The following is a 21,994-nucleotide window of genomic DNA, read 5'->3' as shown; positions in this document are numbered from 1 at the left end:
CACCTGCTGGTAGATGGTCACAACCCACAAAGTCTCTGGATTCATCTGCTGCTTACACTAAGGAAAATACAAGTTCTCAACAAATTTTCTTTGAACGTAGAAGCCAGCCCATAAACTTAGGCACCACTCCTGCCCCCCACCACCCTCCATCCACTAAAGTTCAAGTGGGGGATTGAGGGGGAATGTGAACCTCTCAATTTGCTAAGGCTTTTTTCTCATTCTATGTTTATAAGAAAATACATTTTTAATAATTTAGCCCCTTCAGGCACCACTGTACATTGCCAGCAACAGTCAGCAGCCTCCCTTTCTGAAGTATGTTACCAGCAGTCTGAAGGCATCTCTTTGCTTCACATATCACCATGGTCTGGGTTCCCCCCCCCCCACCCCCACCCCCACCCCCACCCCCACCCCAGCCATCACCCACTCTCTCTCTCTCTCATACACCCACCCCAGTCTTCACACAATCTTTCTCACTCTCTTTCACATATCTCCACCACAGCCTTCACCCAGTCTCTCTCACTATCCCCCTACTCTATTCTTTTTTTTTTTTTTTTTTAAAGATATTTTTATTGCATTTTCAACAAATAAATACAATGCTAGTAACAACATATAATCCAACTTCCAATATATTCCAACTTCCCCTCCCTCCCTCCTTTCCCAGCATGTGTCATTAATATTGACCATTATGTCTATATAGTGTTATTTTTTTTTTTTTTTTTTTTTTTTTACCCAGTTCCATATCAAGGAGTGATTATAATTTTTGGTGCGTCCAAATCCACGCCGCCTGCTAGTCTCCATGTTGAATACTTGTCCCATTGTTTGTAAAATTGTGTAATCTGTCCTGATTTTATTGCAGTCATTTTAGACATTTGGTATAGGTAGTCCATCTTGTGTGTCACCTTTATCACTGGTGGCATCGTGGGTTGTTTCCATGCCGATGCCAATGTAATCTTTCCTGCGACCAGCCACACTGAGGCTAACCGATGTGTCGTTGCTGGGATATTTGCTGGTTGAAAATGCAATAAGCATGTCTCCGCCTTGAAGTCATATGGTTTCCCTATGATTTTTTCTAATGTTTGGATTAGCTCCATCCAATATTTCTGTGCCTTGGGGCATGTCCACCATATATGGGTCATATCGCCCCTCTCCTCACATCCCCTCCAACACCATCCATTGCCTTTCTTAAACATTTTTGCTATTTTGTGAGGAGTCATGTACCATTGATATAGTATTTTATATCCATTTTCCACTAATGAGCTAGAAACAGAAACTCTTAACATGGTCATCAATGCCTTATCCCATTTTGTGCTATCATAGCTTATCTTTAAATCTTTCTCCCATCTTTGTGTATAATATGTTAATGGATTATAGTATGCTCCCAGTGCTTTATATAGCCGAGATATACACCCTCTTTGACAACCTCCTCCCATGGCTTGCTCTAGGGCAGTATCTTCCATATTCAATTCCTTTTTAGCCCTTTTGTTTATATAATCTTGAATTCTAGTGTAATGATAATGGTGTGACCCTGGTAAGTCGTATTCTTCTTGTATTTCTGTAAATGGAATCATGTTCCCTTCTGCCCATAGTTGGTGTAAAGCTATTAGTCCCTTTTGTTTCCATATTCGAAACACATTATCTATTGCCCCTATAGGGCATCCCATTGCTGTCTGTATCTTCATGCGCCTATAGTGTTTCCTGCCTGGAAAGAACTTTTGTCTCAAGATATTCCAAGTTTGGAGGGGAAAGCGTATTGTCGGTGGTGCCACTCCTATACATGTTAGTAATTGTTTTTGTGGGGCCCACAGTATTGTATCTAAGTTCTCCATACCCAACCAATATTTCTCAATTTGTATCCAAGGTTTTATAGCCCTGGAACCCCATGCCACCAGCACCCGTAATTGTGCAGCTTGATAGTATTGGAGGAAATTGGGTACCCCCATGCCCCCCTTGTCCTTGTGTTGAAACATAATAGCTGCCCTTACTCTAGGTGGTTTGTGTTGCCATATATATGCGAATACTTTGCGATGTAGACGGCGAAAGAATTGCCTGGGTATCGGCAAGGGCAATGCCAAGAATAAATATAGAATCTTTGGCAAGATCATCATCTTTATCGCCGATATCCGTCCCATCCATGATAGTTCCAGCCCTTCCCACCTCTCCAATTCCTGAAAGAGTTCACGGGTTTTACAGGGAAAATTTGCCTCATATAAGTCCGTTACTTTAGCTGTAAGATTGATCCCTAAATATCGTAGTGATCGGGAAACCCAATGGAACGAATATCTCAGCCGTAAGGTCTGTTCTATCTCCTCAGACAGACCTATCCCCATTATCTCTGATTTGTCCATATTTACCCGAAATCCAGATAGCCTCCCATATTCTTCTAGACTTGCCATTACCCCTGGCAATGACTCTTGAGCACGGGTCAATGTAAGTAAAATGTCGTCCGCAAACAGCATTATCTTATAAGTCTCCGTCCCCAATGTCAGGCCATGTATTCCCATGTGTTGTCTAATGTTTTGAGCTAGTGGCTCCATTGTGAGTGCAAATATAAGTGGGGATAACGCACAGCCCTGGCGAGTTCCCCTTTCTAGGTGTATTAACTTGGTTCCCGAGCCATTAATCCGTAGGGTGGCTATGGGATCAACATAAAGCAATGCAAGCCATGAAGCGAATCGTCCCGAGATACCCATCTGTTCCAGCACTGAGAACATAAATGCCCATCGGACACGATCAAATGCCTTTTCGGCATCTAGTGATACTAGCAATGTTGGTTGTTTTGTGTCCCCCGCTTCATGGATGAGGTGGATCGCTCTCCGTATATTGTCAAATGTCTGTCTCCCTTCTATAAACCCCGTTTGATCAGCATGGATCAACTTCGGCATCACCTGCTGTAATCGATGAGCTAAGATTTTATAATCTGATCCTAGCAATGAGATTGGTCGATAGGACCCACATCTCTGGGGGTCTTTTCCAGGTTTCAGCAATAGTGTTATGTTTGCCAATCGCCATGAATATGGTAGCTTTGTTTGAGCCTCCATTTCGTTAAATACTCGGACCAGTACCGGTGCCAATAAATTACTATACTTCTTGTAATATTTATTTGTGTACCCATCGGGGCCCGGGGCTTTCCCATTCGGCAGATTCCGAATGGCCCACTGTACCTCTTCTAATGTGATTGGCTGGGATAATGCCTCTGCTTCATCTTTTGTCAGTTTGGATAATTTTGTCTGGTTCAGATATTCATAGGCTTCTTGTGGTGTTGCTAATTCCTCAGCTTGATATAGTCCCTGGTAGAATTTATAGAAGACATCCTTGATGTCCTCTAGTTTAGTGCATATTTTCCCTTCGTCTGTGTGTATTGTATGGATATAGGAGGTTAAGGCCCGTTTCTTCAACTTATGTGCTAGTAACCTCGATGTCCTGTTCCCGAATTCGAAATATGTTTGCCTAATCTGTTGCAGTTGCTCTGCTATTTCTGCTAATTGTGTTTCTCTCAAAGCCAATTGTATAGCGTGCATGCGATTTTGAGTATCTTTTGATAGCGGTTGGCGCTGGGATTGCAGTGTTAAGTCCAATAGTTCTGCGTGCAGGGCTTGCGTTTGAATATTCAATTGCTTCCTAATATATGCTTGGATTGCTATTATTTTCCCCCTTATTACAGCTTTTAGACCCTCCCATAATATCTGCGAGGTGACTTCCCCATTATCATTGATCGTTATGTATTCCTTTATCTCTGCTTCTATGCGGGTGATCGCTGTAGTGTTTGCTAATAGCTCATCCTTGAACCGCCATATTGGGGCCTCCGGGGGTCGTATCGACATTTCCAAGTCTAAAATGACCGGTGCATGGTCTGACCATGTTCTTGGGAGTATCGATATATCTTTTACTCTGGAAAATATGTTAGGTGGTCCTAGCCACATGTCTATACGTGATTGTGAGTCATGAACTCCCGAGTAATATGTATATCCCCTGGATTGTGGGTGCTGGTGGCGCCATAGGTCTAGTAATTGCCAAGTTTCTAAAAATTTATGTAGCTGGGCCCTTTCTGATTGTGCATATCGTACTCCCTCTGTTGTGTTATCTAGTTTTGGGCACATCGTCAGGTTGAAGTCTCCACCCATGAGCAGTGTGCCTTCAACATTCTTACTCAGTATCTTGGATATTTCCCTATAGAAGGCACCCTGACGTTCATTTGGGGCATATATGTTTAGTAAGGAAAATGTCTCCCTTCCCAGTTTCACCACTAAGAGAAGATATCTGCCCTCTCTGTCTCTTATTATATTCTGTACCTGCCATGGGAATTTGCTGGTCAATATTATAGAAACTCCCTTTTTCTTTTTTTCTTTGTGGTTGGATGCAAAATATATATGTCGACCCTGTCCCCCTTGGCATAGATGTTCCTTAACTGGTAGCAGGTGTGTCTCTTGTATAAATGCCACGTCAGCCTTTAGGCGTTGTATCTCTTTAAATAATAGCTGGCGTTTTGTTGGGGAGTTTAGTCCCTTAACATTAAGGGTCATCCAAGTTATCTTGCTCATCCCCAGAGTGTATGTGGTATTTTATAATTCCTGTCCTCTGCTTGATAGCTCATCTGTATCTCTTTTGTTATATTAGATATGGTCATCAAATTCACATGCTTGTGTCTTCTATCTTCCCTCCCCCCACCCATCCCGTTTTTCCTCTTCCCTCCTAGTTGGCACAATTGCATCCTGTGCATTTATGTGCCTTTGGAGTAGAGACCTCACCCCCCTCTTTACACATAGAAATATTAAACAGTATCCAACTACGAAACAGTATTAAATCAGCAAGTTACAAGATATAGTAAAACATATCAGACCTACCATTTTTTTTTTTTTTTGTAAATCACATGCATATCCTATAGTAGAGTAAATTTTTTGCTATTGTTTCCAGGTCTATATGACTTACTCTGTGGGTGAACTTCCCATGTCAGTTCTTATTCTGTGCTTTCATGTTATTCATTGTCCATTAGTCTCCAATACAGTTCTTAGTCGGGGGTCCGAGTATTGTCGTTGTAAGCGTCCTCTGCCTTTTGTCACTCTTTGCCATCGTGGTTTGACCGGTTTAGTCGCAGTAGGCGGGTGTGTTGTATTCCCTTCCCCCGCTCTGATGTTGTCGGGCAGTATTTCTCTTGCTTCATCCAAGTTTCTTATCTGGTGGAGCTTGCCGTCTTTATAGAAGCGCAAGGCAAATGGGTAGCTCCATCGATATCGGATCCCTTCTTTTTGCAGCATTTGTGTGAGGGATTTCAGTTCTATTCTCCTCTTCAGAGTGCAAGCCGCTAAATCTTGGTAGCAATGTATCACATTTGAATCCCATTGAAAGTCTGTTGCCGCTCGGGATGCCTGCATGAGCTTTTCTTTTAATTTAAAATCTGCAAAACATGCAATGATATCCCGTGGTCTATTTGCTCTTGGCGGTCCTAATGCCCGGTGGGCGCGCACAATTTGAATCTCTGTTGGTTCCTCATTAATTTGTATTGTGGTCAGCAATGCGCTTGCAATCTTCTGCGCCACTCCCTCGCAGTCAGCATATATTGGAATCTCTGGAAGTCCTCTGAATCTTATATTGTTCCTTCTGCTGCGGTTCTCCAAGTCTTCCAGTTTGTCCCAGATCTGTTGGGCCTCTTGTTTAGACTCGGCTGCGTGTCGATTTAGGCTCTGTATGGCTTCGGCCTGCTCCTCGAGTCTATCCTCGTTTTCTGCCACGCGGACCCCGAGCGCCCCTATTTCTCCTCTCAGGTCCGCGCCCAGCGCTGCGAGATCCGAGCGCATGGCCTTCAGGTCTATCTGTATTTCCTTCACCCAGGAGCCGATGTCTCGGAGTGTAGTCTCCTCTTGTTCCGTGCCGTCTCCCGACTCGAATAGCGGTGGAGAATTATGTTCTTGTTGTTCGCTCAGTGAGTCGGGCGGCCGCTCCGCCGAGGCGTCGCCATGTTTATTCGCGGTAGTGTTTGCATAGGCAAACGCCGATAAATCGACCACGGAGGTTTGTGATAGCATTTTTCCTTGCTCGCCTGATATTTATTCTTGCTGATCTCTCTTTACTTCTCGTAATCCGTTGGTTTATCGAGGTGGTTTTATTTTTTTTTTGCTCGGGGTTCGTCGGAGCTCTTGGCTTATGCTGCCATCTCCGCTGGTGACGTCACTTCCTCCCCCCTACTCTATTCTTAACCATATCTCTTTCTCGTACAGCCTACCACCAAGTTCTTCTCCTCTCTCTCTTTCATCCCCCAGGCAACTAATGGGCATGGTGCACTTCCCAGACTCTGCCTTGCCACCTGTTTCCCTCACCTTGTTGTCTGCAGCTGGTTTTGTTATAGCTGAAGAAACAGCTGTTTCCCTAGTTCACCACTGCTCAATACAGTTCTCTGTAAGTGTAAGCCTTGTGGTGTAGGAAGTTCAGACTGGTTTTGTGGTCTCAAGTCTCATGAGATTTGAGACCACAAGACCAGTGTGAAGTTTCTACATGTGTAGCTCAAGCTTACAGCTGAATCTTGTTATGGAGAGTTAGAAAAATAGCTGTTTCTTCAGCAATGGCACAAAATTAAAAAGAGAACAAGAAAAACAATATTTGGGACATCAAAGTTCGGGTGCCAAGATGCAATTTGTAGGTGTCACTGCAACCTCCTACCTGGCACTTGCCAGGCCCTGAAATAACAGCTAAGTTACAGTGAAGCATTAGAGTGCACTTCTGTTTGCATGTACAACATCCATGGTAGTGTTTTAACTAATCACATGCACTGCTACTCATTGCTAGAGATGAATAGCTGTGGTATACATGAGGTTTTACATCAGAGTGGGAGTTGCCACCTTGATTTAACATATGCAACCACCCATGATCATTGTAAAAAAAAAAAAAAAAAAAAGGACAAGAAATTTGTGTGCCATATCTGTTTCATTCTTCATAGATGGCATTATATTTTAGGAAAATGATTGTTTATTTCTCTAGCATTCTCTCTCAAGCTCCTCTCCTTTTGTCAACTTTGGACAACAACAATAGTAGTACAATATGTTCCATAAAAAGTATATTTGGAAATACAATTCAATATATATATATTTTGTTGGACACACGAGGCATTTTGTACATTCATTTTGAAAACTGCTTTTTTTAAATTTTTGTGTTCAATGATATACAGGTATGGTGAAAAATAAGATCAGCATAAATATTCGAAACTATAATTAATTATAATATGCTAACATTCACATATGGTACCAATACTTGGTTTAGTCAAAAAGTCATCTTAAGTGGTTTCATGGGATTACCAATAAATCATAGCCAAGGAAATATGGAGTAACTGTTAAGACGAAAACCATCTGCTACCAGTATATTGTGGTTAGTGGATAAATTCATTAAAAAAATTATTAAGTTAGTCCAATAAAAAATGATATCATCCTATTTTTTTGTTTTATTTCTATTTGTTACCTTTACACTTGGACTAATATGGCTACCCCAACATTTTATTTTCAAAGAAAAATTGATTATATGTAATTTTAATGTTGACCAAATCAGCAGAGCCACATTGTACAGGAATCATTACTGATGACCTTTTTCTCTTCGGCACGAGTTACATTCCAGCCTAGAACATGCACAATGTTCTCCACTGATTATAGTGCTATACAAGGTTCCTCACCCTATCAGAATTAACATAACCAGTCAAGCTGATCATGCGCCAAACCTACTGCCAATGCACAACGTCAGCAATATTTTACACTTGAAGCTCACTATGCTGAGTATTCAGAGGTCTCAGAGAGAAGGTACCCTTTCATGAGCAGCGTGTAAATAAGCTTGTTAGCTATACCACAAATATGTTCTATGGTACATCTCTCTTTCACTTTTGGATTCTTTTCTGGTAAAAAGCATTTCTCTGCAGGATGCCATCTGAAATGTAAATATGCATGGTATGGTTTGTCTGTGATACCAGTAGTGGAAACTACTGAATTCTGCAAACTCCAGGTTCTGCTTTGAATGGCCAAATCAGGTCAAAGGGGTTCTGCTTGCAGAAAGGCAGCTCCACTTCTACAATCAACTGACTGCTTTCAGAGCAAGTTCTCTCATCAACCCTCTGTCACTCTTCTATATAATTGAAGTTTTAATTTGCCTTTTGTAAACTAGCAAACAAAAATAAATACTTACAAAGCATCTGTAAACAAGAAAAAGTAAGAAAACTGACACTAAAAAATTCACAGCATGGTCAAAACAAACTTCAGAGGACCTATGATACAGAGTAATTGATACTCTTCTGTCTGACAGATAGTCTACAAATGGAAAAGTTGAAGACTGTTGTGCCAATATTCAAAGTGAATTAAGCAGGCAGGAGAGGCTCCTGCCTGCTTAAATCGCTTGCCATTGCCTAACCCTTGATATTTAGCAGCACTAAAGTGGGCCAATGCCGCTAAATATTGCCCCTGAGCGGCCCCAGAAAAAGTGGGCAGGGCAGGGGTGGTACAGGGGTTGGTGTAAGAGTGGAGCCAAGGTTTTGCAGGTGCCAGCATTATTAAGTGCTGGGACCCACATAGCTAAGTGAGTAAATTTAGGACGGCTTAAAAGCTGTCCTAACATCACCCGCTTAGTTATATGGGCCCCTGCACTGAACATCGGCTGGGACCTGCATAACTGTTTTTATTTTCTTTTTTTGTTCCCCTGATCAAGCCCCCTCTCCTCTCCTCTGTTCCCCCTCCCCTCAGCCTGTGAGTCAGAAACCCTCCCAGCCATCCCCTTGGGGATGACTCCCTAACCCTCCCTAGCCCCCACAGGCCAGGTAGGCTCCCTCAGGCCTACCTTTCCTCTCTGGTGGTCCACTGGGGGCTTGAGCAAAGCCTCCTCACACCTGCCCCTTGCGGCTACTAAGATAAAATGATATGTCATATTTTGAATCAACAAAGTCAATATCCTGGCCTAAACCCTACTGAAATTTTGTGGCGAGGCCTGAAGCAAACTGTTGGTATGAAAGAATGGGCCAAAGTTCCAGAAGGGTGATATGAAAAACTCAACAACTGGAGGAAACCTTTAGTTGAAATATTGCTGAGAAGGTGCTGAATACAGGTTCATATATTTTTCACAAAAAAATACTTATAGTCCTGTCTTTTTCTATTTAGTATTTATTAAATACATATAACAAATGAAAAATAAAAATCCAGGCAAATACACAATAATTATCATCACCAACATTTCACAAGGTTCTACCTCAGTATCCACGCCCCTCTGGCTTCTGCTTTTCTTTTGTTGGATGTATAACTTTCCTGTCTTGGAATTTTGCCAAACTGATATGAAGTGCACTCACAGAAGTGCCCCAACTGACACTGCTTCTTCTAGTCTTTACACTTCAGTGTCCCAAACTGATAATGGTGTCAGTTCCTGCACGAGAACTCCATCCCAGACCAAATCTGACACATTTACCAGGACACCTGAGGGCTACTAATTTCCTTAGCTTTATTCCCATCAGCAAAGTGTTGTCCTGGATGAAACCAGCTGGACCGAATTCTCCCAAGATAGAGGCCATGATTGCTAGAGTGCTAGATGGTGGACCTGGCCCTAGACTTGGACCTCTTGGTACTCTACCAAAACAACCATTGTTATCACCTCAGCTGCCAGGGACCACAACTCCCCTTCCACCAGCCTATCAGCCTCATCTCTTTAGTGCAAAATAACCATGAAGGGGTCTCCTGATCCATTTTTTGCAGAGACCACTGTGGAAGTCACAAAGTACAGTTTAAAAGCAGCTCTGTGGCTTTCTATGAACTGAGTAACCCAGCTGCCAGAGCAGGGACTGTGGACTTTTTCTGATCTACAAGGGCTGGCAGGTGCACTCTGCTAGAGCTGGGAGAAATCTGATTCTGCATATCACCTGAATTCTGGGACCTACAGGACCACAAAGGAATTTTCTTTTTACAGCTCAGGTTTTAGTTAGGTTTGGTTTTGCCTGTAACCAGGGCCATGCCAACACAGTAAACGGGGTAAGCACTGCAGGGGGGCGCCGACCTCTGGAGGGCGCTGCCCAGGTCCGTTCACTTGCAAAATCTTTTACCTGTAGTTGTGATTCTCCTCTCTCCCCTGCCCTTCCCCCTCCGCATCAGAAAGTGAAGGCAGCCCAGCAGTGCTAACTGAGGCAGACACCTCTGCTGAAGTTGCTTAAAAGAATACTACGAGTGCTATATATGTCTTTGGTGTGGGAACAACTTCTCATTCGGGGTGAGCTTGAAGTGAACAACATTCAAATTAAAGAGAACAGGTTTGGAGGGAGGTGTGCAAGTGAGACTGGGGAGAAATAAAAAAATAAATAGTGTAATTGTTAAAATCTGTAAGTGGTTCAAAGTTTTTATTTTTTCTTCTGAGCATCATGTACACCGAGAGGCGGGCATGATGTGTGCATAATTATCAGGTATTCTGGGATATCTACAGCTAAAAGCCATTTCATTGGCTGATGGTTTCAACAGTAGTTTCAAAGAGGAAGAGCTGGTAAGTGAAAATCTGATTGCTTTTTTTTTTAAGTTTTAAAAGTATTTGCATTAAATCTAATTGCAGAATTCAGGTGCTGGGAGTCTGTACTTGGTTGTCATATGCTCAGATTTGTTTAAATCATATGCAAATTAGTCCATTTTTGGGAGGTTCTCATTTGCATATTTATGGGTAAAAATTGATGGAAATGTTTACAGCCTTAATGTTAGGGCACGGCTTTGATCAAAACTGTGAAGTTTGATCCAAAAACGAAGGGTTTATCTAGTGTTTTTGACTAAAAATTCCCATTACAGTGTCTGTATGTTAATCTGCATTCAAATACAGCTCTCTGATTGGATGATCAGCTCCTGTTAGAAATCTGCCCCGGAACAGAGTGAGAGCAACTGACGGTTTGGCCAAGAGAGACATGCAGCTGTGAGCTCCGTGTGTGTAAGGGGGGGGCGCCAACTGATAGTCTGCAGGGGGGCACCAGAGGCCCTAGGCACGGCCCTGCCTGTAACTGATTAGTTGTCTCAGGACTGGTGTTCAGTAGACTAATACTGCTGCTGTTGGCAATCTTTACTCAGGATAGTATAGTTGTATATTTACTCATATACATATTTTCATAAATTGGTGTAATAATCAGTATATTTTGGTAGTGTGCAGAGTTTTGTAGCTTGCTTTGCATTCTGCCATATTGTTATTTTTATACCTATAATAAATAATATATTTCCATTTTAGCATTATTCCTTTCATTGGTGCAGCCTGTCAGCAGAGCCTAAGGGCCAATTATGTACTCTCATATCCTTAGCAAATGGTCCATAATAATTGCTATAAGTAATTCTCTGCCCACCTAAGTACCTCTACAATGTCCAAGGCCACATTCTTCTCAGGAGACAAGAGGGCTCCAGAAACTAAGAGACAAAATTGTTTTTTTCATGATAACCATCAGTGCAGATGTTCCACAACTGCAGAACCCTAACTACTGTTGAAGTCTCCAGACATCTGAATTTACAAACCCTTGACCAACAGGTAACTGGGGCCACAATGAGACCAAGGGGCAGAGCCTGAAACTGTTAGTGAGGGATTCAGGATCCAAATCTGGGAATATCTGGTGGAACTTTCAGAGGGAATATTCCTGTTAATCTATGTGAGGAACTATCTGAGGTCTGCCATATTACATGGGGACGGCTAGAACAGATAGATTCAGAGCCCTCTTTTGAGCCTAAAACCCTCTGGCTCATTAGTAGCTTAACATTGTCCCCAAAACTTACAGTGGGGTTGAAGTCTTCCTGATTGTCCAACTACCAGTAAGATGACTCCACATATTTTCATACAGGAGAGGCAGGGCATAGCAGTAGGAGAGGTCAACCCCAGTCAAACTTCTGTCCAGGACTACATTTCTCAGGAAGGGAAGAAGCTGCTGCAATAGCATTGCTCTTGGCTCTGATTTGGACAACAATTACCAATACTGGGAGCAGGGGCCTGAGTCAAGGAGGGCCTCCCATAAGTAGAGTAGCAGCCTAGTGGTTAGTACAGTGGCATAAGAACCTGGGTTTGATTCCCACTGCAGTTCCTTGTGACTCTGGGCAAGTCACTTAAACAATATATAAACCACTTTGACTGTAACCACAGAAAGGAGGTATATCAAGTCCTATTCCCTTTCCCTTCTTCCTACTAGCCTCTGAATTTTGATGCTTAAAGTTCCAGGATTTCTTTAAAAGACAGTTAACTTTTACAAGGATAAAACTGCACAACCTGTTTGAAATTGCCATCTGCCATTTCACATGGGATCTCCCAAGAACCATGGCCGAAACACCATGGCCTTGTCTTGAACTAGCTGTTGTTTAGCCCCCTCCCCAATTTCCTGGGAAGGATAATCAGTGGAAGGCTACATGGGCTAAACCTTCAGGGCTGCTTCTCCCTGGATTCACTCTTTTACACTTTAGATCTTACCTGTTCTAATATCACAGGAAGAGATACACTCTGAACCAATTTGTAAAAGAAATTTTATTTTTGCTACATTTGTACCCCGTGCTTTCCCACTCATGGCAGGCTCAATGTGGCTTACATGGGGCAATGGAGGGTTAAGTGACTTGCCCAGAGTCACAAGGAGCTGCCTGTGCCTGACGTGGGAATTGAACTCAGTTCCTCAGTTCCCCAGGACCAAAGTCCACCACCCTAACCACTAGGCCACTCCTCCACTCTTTTTTCTTTTAATTTTTATTTTAGACACCAATCAAATAAAGCCAATTATATTGCAGTTTCATTAAAAATATATTCTGTAACAAGCAATTGGGTTTCTTTCCTCCTGAGAGAGGAACTAAAGCAAAAGCTACAGCAAGATGCTATCCAGTTCTACGTTTCCGCCTTCTCTTTCTTCAACCCTGTTTTTATACCTTTCTTCCTTTGACTTCTAATTGCATACATGCAAAGCTCAGCATCTGCTGACTCCCCCCTCCCCACCTTCCTAGTTTCTGCTGAAACTGCAGTTAATTTCTTCTACACCCTACTCCCCTTTTAAAATACTCCTCAGTTTCATCCCTCCAGAAATGCTCACATTACTAGTCTTGCATTTCACTCTTATCTCTAAGCTGCACTTATTCTACCCTAGAGTCTGTCATGTCCATCTTCACCCTTCTGATATTTTGCTGATTTATTCACTTGTTATCAGTTTACACGGACAGGCTGCCATTGTTGTTACACAATCTCCTAATGAAACAGTGCTGACCAGGCTCTGCTTCAGTCAAGGGTTAAAGATTACACAGACTCCTTTTTCATGGCAAGCAACCATTACATGTACAGAGGTTTCCACACTGTGACTGGGTAATATGGAGAATCCAACCAAAGTTGCTCCTAGCATTACTTACTTCCATCATGCAAAACTCACTAGCCATTAACCTGTCTAGAAGCAGTTAGGTCTCACATACTGTAGGGATGCTCAAGACCTCTCTCCTCTGCATACTGCTACCTGCTGGAAGGTCACCATAGCCCCATCCAGGGAATGCTAATCCCAAAACAAGAGGATTCAATCTGGAGAAGCTGTATATAGCTGCCCTTAACGAGACTATATAAAAAGGACAGACTAATCTGAGACTCAAATCTTTCTTTTTTTATGTTTAAATTTATTACATTTTTTTTAAAGCAAATAGAATATGAACAAAAGTTTACAACCAGCATAATATATAAACAGACTATGATACATTTTCATATGAACAAACCCGCACTCCCCAATCCCTCCTATACTCTCTTTCCCCCATCCCTTCCTAAATAGAACTTTCCAGCAAACCATACAGAGTTGATAGTAATCCGCCATAGTATAGCTCACCATCCTAAAGCATTAAGCAACATACTTCTCATTCAAGACTGTAATGTGTCCAAAAATGAATGAGGGTCCATATTAAACAAATTAATATTTTTCTTTTCACCTTTCCCTTGGACAGTTTCCCCATGCACAACAGTGAATGCATTTGATCCTCCATAACATCCTAGTGGGAGGTCTTTCTTTATCCATTTGAATAAAATGCAACATTTTGCCATCAAATTGGCTTTCCTAACAGGCAATGCTCATCACATTGAAGTTCAAGATCATCCTCCAAATCTAATAAGCATAATTCCTTAATCATTGGTATAGATTGTCTCAACATTTTCTTCACTTCTTTCCAAATTTCTGTCCCGAAACTAACTCTTTGAAAGTCCCACCAACAAGGTATATACTTTCATTCCAGGGTTCCACACATTACACAATTACTGTCCCTTGCTGGCAAGACTTGCTGGGTACACAATCTTGGGAGCATATACAAGCGTTGTAAGAACTTTTTTTTTCCAAATCTTCCAGCTATCTTGTTCCACCCTTTGCTCTGCTCTCTTCTCCCTTTCTATGAATTTGAAAAATGCTTCTGAGCTCATAGCAGCTTAATTCACACCCTTCAGGACTGATTGGTTCTCAAGAGCTAAGTGACACAATCCACCACAGAGTGGGGGATAAACTCCAGTGTGTTTATATTTCTCCCTCATGGTAGAGGAACCTGGCTTTTCTCCTATTTCCTTTCATCAGAACGGTAATCAGAATCAATGCATATGAAATCAGAGTAGTCTTCAGCTGCGTGACAAACACAGGTAATAAGCGACACTTGGCAAATCAGAGGGGGGGAAAACTAGCACATACATAGCATCTGATCATTTAAATTAGAACATAAAACCCTTCATAAACTATAATTGCGACTACAGTTTAAATGCAACAAATATAAATTTATGTTTGAATCTTGATTATTAAAGCACAATAACAAGGAGCTATAATGTCACAATAGTTGAATAATAGTTACTTCAATACAGAAAACAAACAAGAAATCAGAATTAGAACCTTCACCCTCCCTTTAGCGCTGCGTATGCCTTGTAGCGCTATAGAAATGCTAAATAGTAGTAGTACTTTACCACCCCCCATCAATGGCTCCCCTCAAAGTCAAACAAATCTGGTATTTCTATTAAAATTTCAAAAGACAACGTCTGGCTCTAGAATACAAAGTCAGCCAAAAAGGTTCCCAAATCTGTTGAAACTGAGTTCCAGAACTACTGTCCAGAAAAGAAATCTACTGTCTTTCCACAGCCTCATCTGAAAAAGACACAATGGACACCACCTTTGAAGAGTGGGGCCTTTGACATCCAACCAATACAATAAAATTGCTTTAATACCAAACAGAACGGCTTTGTGGAAAAATTGTTTAAATCCAGTAGGATCAGGATCAGTGCAGATGTATTGTCCAAAATGAGTAAGTGGAACATAAGTGGCAGTTTAATCCCAGTTATATACCACCACTGCCTCCAGGACACATTTCCATAAACTAGTAATGACTGGACAATGCTAGAACATGTGAACCAAGATTACCAGGGTGGCACCCCGACATAATAGACCATACAAAAAAAAACCCCACCAAACAGACTAAAACCAAAACAGACCATGACAAAAAAAAAAAAACCATCCCAAAAAACCCCCCACAACAAAACAGATTTATGATTCTCACTAGATACCAAGTGTGAATAGTGAAGTCAAGCCGTAGGCAGGTGCCAGGACTTTCAAGTGACAAGCCGTGGACTTTCTCAGTAATTTATGGCTCCTCCACTTCTTTGTTCCCTTCAAATTCGTACCATTCAAAAATAAATCTATTTCATCAGGCCCTTTTGTCAGGAGTCTATTTTGTCAGGGACTTTTATGTCGGGAACTTTTTTTGTTTGGAGCTTTTTTGTCTGGTTTCTTTTGACCGGGTGCCTACCAGGGTCTACCCAAATTTGGCTCAAGCCACACTAGCTGCAATAGTTGCTTGAAATGCTCTATGGGGAGAAACAAAGTCGAACAGCAAATTTGTAAAGCAGTTCTCACAGCTACATTGACACTGACAGTTTGTGAATCCCTAGAATATAGCGTTGTAATTGCTCTACAGATAATGTACATTGAAGATCCAACAGGCTGCTAATCCAGCATAATTCACCAAGAGTAGTGTCTTTTAGATGTTGGTGATAAAAAGCAAGGGGTACATGTTGTTGTGAACCGAGCGTGTACGCTTCAGCCAATGTTTTTACTACATCTTCCGTGAGATTAGTCCAGGGCAAAGAAATATAATGCCGAAGCTGTAAATAAGCAAAATAGTGGGAGAGGGGCAGATGATATTCTCTATGAATAGTAGCAAAGAGTTTCATGTGTCCTTCTTCATCAATAGCCTGTGCCAAATACTGAAGACCATTTTGTGCCCAGTGTGTAAACACACTCAATCCCTGCCCTGGAGGAAAAGCAGGATTATTACAACTAGAGGTGACACTTTTGCTAAAAAAATTAGATCTCCAAACAGCACCAAACTGTCCTTAAGAAACAAAGCACAGGATAACTTGAAAAGGTATTAGGAGGCATTTTACTGGATATGTGTAGAATATGACTAAAGTCACCTGGGAAGCAGTGACCATCAAACGGTTTGTTTTGATATAATGGCTCATGTGGTTAGCGGCCACTCTAAACTCAAAGTCCTGGACTTCAAGCGAACTGACCTTAACAAAATGGGGGAATACCTGAGGAAGGAGCTGATGGGCTGCGAGAACATACAACATGTGGAAGGACAGTGGTCCAAGCTGAAAGAAGTAATAAACAGGGCCACAGACCTTTATGTAAGGAGAGTAAATAAAAGCAAGAGAAAAAGTAAACCGATATGGTTTTCAAAGCAAGTGGCTGAGAAAATAAAGGCTAAAGAGTTAGCATTCCAGAAATACAAAAAATCTCAAGTAGAGGAACACGGGGAGGAATACCGGATGAAACTTAAAGAAGCCAAGAGAGAGGTACGTCTGGCGAAGGCGCAAGCGGAAGAACAAATGGCTAGAAATGTACGGAGGGGAGACAAAAACTTCTTCAGGTATATTAGTGAAAGGAGAAAGACTAAAAAGGGGATTGTGAGACTAAAAGATACAGCAAAATGCTATGTAGAAAATGATGAAGAAAAAGCCAATTTGCTAAATAGATACTTTTGTTCTGTTTTCACTGAAGAAAATCCTGGGGAAGGATCGAGAGGGACTGGCAAAAGTACACCTGAGAACGAAGTGGATAGAACATCGTTCACGGAAGAGAGTGTGTATGAACAACTTGGAAAGCTAAAGGTGGACAAAGCCATGGGGCCGGACGGGATCCACCCCAGAATACTGAGGGAGCTCAGAGAGGTTCTGGCGGGTCCTCTTAAAGATTTGTTTAATAAATCCTTGGAGACGGGAGAGGTTCCGAGGGATTGGAGAACGACGGAGGTGGTCCCTCTTCACAAAAGTGGTGATAGGGAAGAAGCTGGAAACTACAGGCCGGTAAGCCTCACTTCGGTTATTGGAAAAGTAATGGAAGCCATGCTGAAGGAAAGGATAGTGAATTTCCTGGAAGTCAATAAGTTGCAAGATCCGAGACAACATGGTTTCATCAAAGTGAAATCGTGCCAAACGAATCTCATTGAATTCTTTGACTGGGTGACAGGAGAATTAAATCAAGGACGTGCTATGGACGTCATCTACTTAGATTTCAGCAAGGCTTTTGACACGGTTCCCCACAGGAGGCTCTTGAATAAACTAGAAGGGCTGAAGATAGGACCCGAAGTGGTGAACTGGATTAGGAACTGGTTGACGGGCAGACGCCCGAGGGTGGTGGTAAATGGAGTTTGCTCGGAGGAGGGAAAGGTGAGTAGAGAAGTGCCTCAGGGATCGGTGCTGGGGCCCATTCTGTTCAATATATTTGTGAGTGACATTGCCAAAGGGTTACAAGGTAAAGTTTGCCTTTTTGCGGATGACACCAAGATTTGCAACAGAGTGGACACCCCGGAGGGAGTGGAAAACATGAAAAAAGATCTGAAGAAGCTGGAAGAATGGTCTAACATTTGGCAATTAAAATTCAATGCGAAGAAATGCAAAGTGATGCACTTAGGGAGTAGAAATCCAAGGGAGGCGTATGTGTTAGGTGGGGAGAGCCTGATAGACACGGACAGGGAGAGGGATCTTGGGGTGATAATATCTGAGGACCTGAAGGCGATGAAACAGTGCGACAAGGCGGTGGCCGTAGCGAGAAGGTTGCTAGGCTGTATAGAGAGAGGTGTGACCAGCAGAAGAAAGGAGGTTTTAATGCCCCTGTATAAGACGTTGGTGAGGCCCCACCTGGAGTATTGTGTTCAGTTTTGGAGGCTGTACCTTGCGAAGGATGTTAAAAAAATGGAAGCGATACAAAGAAAAGCTACGAGGATGGTATGGGAGTTGCATTCCAAGACGTACGAAGAGAGACTTGCTGACCTGAACATGTATACTCTGGAGGAAAGGAGGAACAGGGGTGATATGATACAGACGTTCAAATATTTGAAAGGTATTAATCCGCAAACGAATCTTTTCCGGAGATGGGAAGGCGGTAGAACGAGAGGACATAAAATGAGATTGAAGGGGGGCAGACTCAGGAAAGATGTTAGGAAGTATTTCTTCACAGAGAGGGTGGTGAACGCTTGGAATGCCCTCCCGCGGGAGGTGGTGGAGATGAAAACAGTAACGGAATTCAAACATGCGTGGGATAGGCATAAAGGAATCCTGTGCAGAAGGAATGGATCCACAGAAGCTTAGCTGAAATTGGGTGGCGGGAGGAAGAGGGGTTGGTGGTTGAGAGGCTAGGATAGGGGAGGGCAGGCTTATACGGGGTCTGTGCCAGAGCCGGTGATGGGAGGCGGGACTGGTGGTTGGGAGGCGGGAAAAACTGCTGGACAGACTTATACGGTCTATGCCCTGAAAAAGACAGATACAAATCAAGGTAAGGTATACACATATGAGTTTATCGTGGGCAGACTAGATGGACCGTGCAGGTCCTTTTCTGCCGTCATCTACTATGTTACTATGTAAAGTAGTCTCTACATGTGTGAGGGAAAAATGCTCTGTACCCCTATACCAATCATTAATATGAAACATACTGCTAGCCACTGCTAAATAGCGGATATTAAGGAGGTCCATCTCAACATGTGTCTTACGGATTTGAAGCAGGGCTAGTCGTAAGCAAGGTTTTTTACCTTTCCACAAATAAGTTTGTAAAAGTTTATTTAAAATCTTTTCCTCTCGGACTCTCAAGATAAAAGGGTAGTTATTGAAAAACAAAGCCATAGAGGGGCCAAGGAGCATGTTAAAAAAAATGAGCACGGCCCCATAGGGAAATAAGATATGCCTGCCAAAGGTGCAATTTGGTTTTGGTATCTTCTAATAATGGGGTAATATTAATCCTGTAAAAAGAGTGTGTAAGCCAACTGGTAGAAGAATTCCCAGATAACGCAATGCGTTATCTTCCCACGATAAGGGAAATAGCTCTTGCCATTGTTGCTTCACCTGCAGGCACAAAGGCAACGCCTTAGAATTATCATAATTAAGAGAAAAACCCAAAAAACTGTCAAAAATGATCCATCAGGGATAGCATTCGAGAGAGAGACTCCTGCAGAGAAGTAAGAACCACCATTAGGTCATCCGCATATGGCAAGATTTTAATGGGATATCCCTATAGATCAATACCTGAAATAGAGGAAGATTCATTTAGTACTCTCAAAACAAGCTCTGATATAACAAACAGGACAGAGGGATGCCCTGTCACATATCAAGTTGTATGGAAAATGCAGGGGAACACCCACCATTTACCAAAAGATGGGCTTGTGGAAAATGATACAAGGTCTGCACTTCCTGCAGGAGCCAACCAGTAATCCCCACCCATTCTAATACTTGAAAAAGGTATTGCCAATGAACCTAATCAAAAGCCTTGGCAGCATCTAAACTTATCAACAAAGCAGGGATATCATGTCCCTGACAGTGGGACATAGCCAAAAGCACCTGCTGGGTGTTGAGGACTTATCGCCTATTCGAAACAAACCTCACTTGCGCTGGGCTAATGAGATCTGGTAAAACCCATAACAACCGAGATGCTGATACTTGTACTAACAATTTAAGATCAATATAAAGTTATGAAATAGGGTGAAAGGAATCAGCCTCTACCCATGACTTTCCCACTTTGGGGAGTAAAGTGATTAACACAGTGTTTTCATGCAATGGAAAAGCTCCCGTCTCCACCACTGAGTGGTGCTAAGTTAGCAAAGGGCCTAGAAGCTGATGTTACAATATCTTTTAATATTCTCCCAAGAACCCATCTGAACCTGGGGCAGAATGGGGTTTCAATTTTTTAATCGCTTGCTGAAGCTCCTTAGCCTGCAAAGGAAAGTTTAAAATTTCTTGGACTAAATTAGATAGCTTAGGGAGCTGAGCCTTGTCAAAAAAATTCTAAATAACACACGATTCAGCAGAAGAGCATGCCTCATAAAGAGCTTGAAATTATCTCACTGAAGTCTATTCCAGTGAATTTGGTGTGGAAAGCACATTAAGACAGTCCAGCGTCACTGACCATTAATACAAATTTTTAGAAACACCAGGTACACTAACATGAATCTTAATCCTGTACCATGACACATGGCAGAGTGGAGTAAATTTCTGGTGGCGGTCTTGAAAGATTAAAACTGACACACCCCAAAGAGCCTCTTCGTTGTTTAAAACATCTCAAAATCTCCAATTTATGGTTGTAATCATGTACATTTATGATCACCACCCATGGTCTCTGTCTGTTGCTGTGGGCATCCCAGCCTGAGCGCTCACTCTAATGCTGTCCAAAAAATGCAAACTCCTTGCTAAGCCCGCTTTCCAACAATGGACCAAGATTCCGCTCTGGCAGGGTTTTAGGGAGTCCCACTATGCGAAGATTATTGCGGCGGGATCTGTTTTCTTAATCATTTAACTGTTCAGCCTGTTTGCTCACCCGACATTTCAAAGCTTCAATCGTGTGTATGGTGCAAAAGGTACTCCCCTCCACATCCTCCATGTTAGAGACACGTCGCTCCAAGCGCCTGGTCCGGAAGGTCATGTCTGCTAACAAAGTTTCTAAATGCGTCAATTGTGCAGAAATTTGGACAAATATTGGTTCCATGGCTTTGACCACTGCTGCAGTAAGTTGGGTAAGCTGGTGCTCCAAAAAAGCCAACGGCCCCTGCAGCTCCACTGCTGCCATTTTACCCTCGCTGTTCCATGACAGAGTTGCCTTTTTCTTAGTGTTTTTCCTGGCCATCTTGCTCCCTATTTTTTTGCAAAGTTGTCCATGTACCATCCACATTGTTCTTCAGGAGAGAAAAGGCAGTTAGTCACTCAGGGAATGATGATTATCGAGGCAGAGAGGCGCAGGACCCCAGAGAGGGACTGAGACATGTCTGTCCCTGTCAATGCATCATGTGATTCCCAAATAGAAATTTATAAGAAAGACGACTTGGGGTAATGATTTGCAGTTACCACATGGTAAAATTACCACGTGGTAACTGAAAAAGTTCTGTTACCTATTGAGGGCATTCCCAGCATCTGCCCATGCAATTAACACAGAGAAAACACATTATCTACTGTGTTAGTAGTTAATGAGCAGTAAGTTAATGTGTGCTAAATGCAATGCGCAGTCCATGCCCATTCCTCCATCCCATTCCATGCTATGAATTTAAACAGAAATTAGCACAAACTAAGAGGGTAATTCTATAAAGCATCTATTTTTAGCCACCAATAACCCATTTGATCTATGAAGAAAAACAGGCGCCTACTTTTCTTTATAAAATATTTTAGGCGAAACTACTTATCCCAAGTATAGAGAAGGTATAAATGCTCATGTCTGGACTGTTAAAAAACACTCAAATTATACTAGTCTATCATTTATACACATAACTGTGACACCGCCAACACTCCACCCAGATTACCCATGTGTATGCCCACTCTCAAACTGTGTGCCATAGCATTTAGGTACAATTTTAGAGAGTAGCACATTGCTGAAATATTGGCATTCACGAGCACATTTGCACACGTGTGTGTATATGCTGTATTCTGGTCATTTATGCGTGATCTTTGCACCATCCTTATAGAATTACCCCCTATCAAGCCACTGCATCAACTGTTAATGCAATCATATGCTAACAGCATGAGCTAATGCCTACATTAA

General features: G+C 42.3%; 1 protein-coding gene across 9 annotated transcripts in view; it reads right to left on the bottom strand.

Moving 5' to 3' along the window:
* The window catches only part of PMS1 (PMS1 homolog 1, mismatch repair system component), a 227,822-nt gene that overhangs the window by 69,721 nt on the left and 136,107 nt on the right, over window positions 1-21,994 (bottom strand). The window lies entirely within an intron of this gene.

The sequence above is a fragment of the Microcaecilia unicolor genome, chromosome 7 (genome assembly GCF_901765095.1).
Source record: "Microcaecilia unicolor chromosome 7, aMicUni1.1, whole genome shotgun sequence".
Classification (NCBI taxonomy): domain Eukaryota; kingdom Metazoa; phylum Chordata; class Amphibia; order Gymnophiona; family Siphonopidae; genus Microcaecilia; species Microcaecilia unicolor.
The sequence above is the reverse complement of the archived record's forward strand: the minus strand, read 5'-3'. Positions and strand labels throughout refer to the sequence as shown.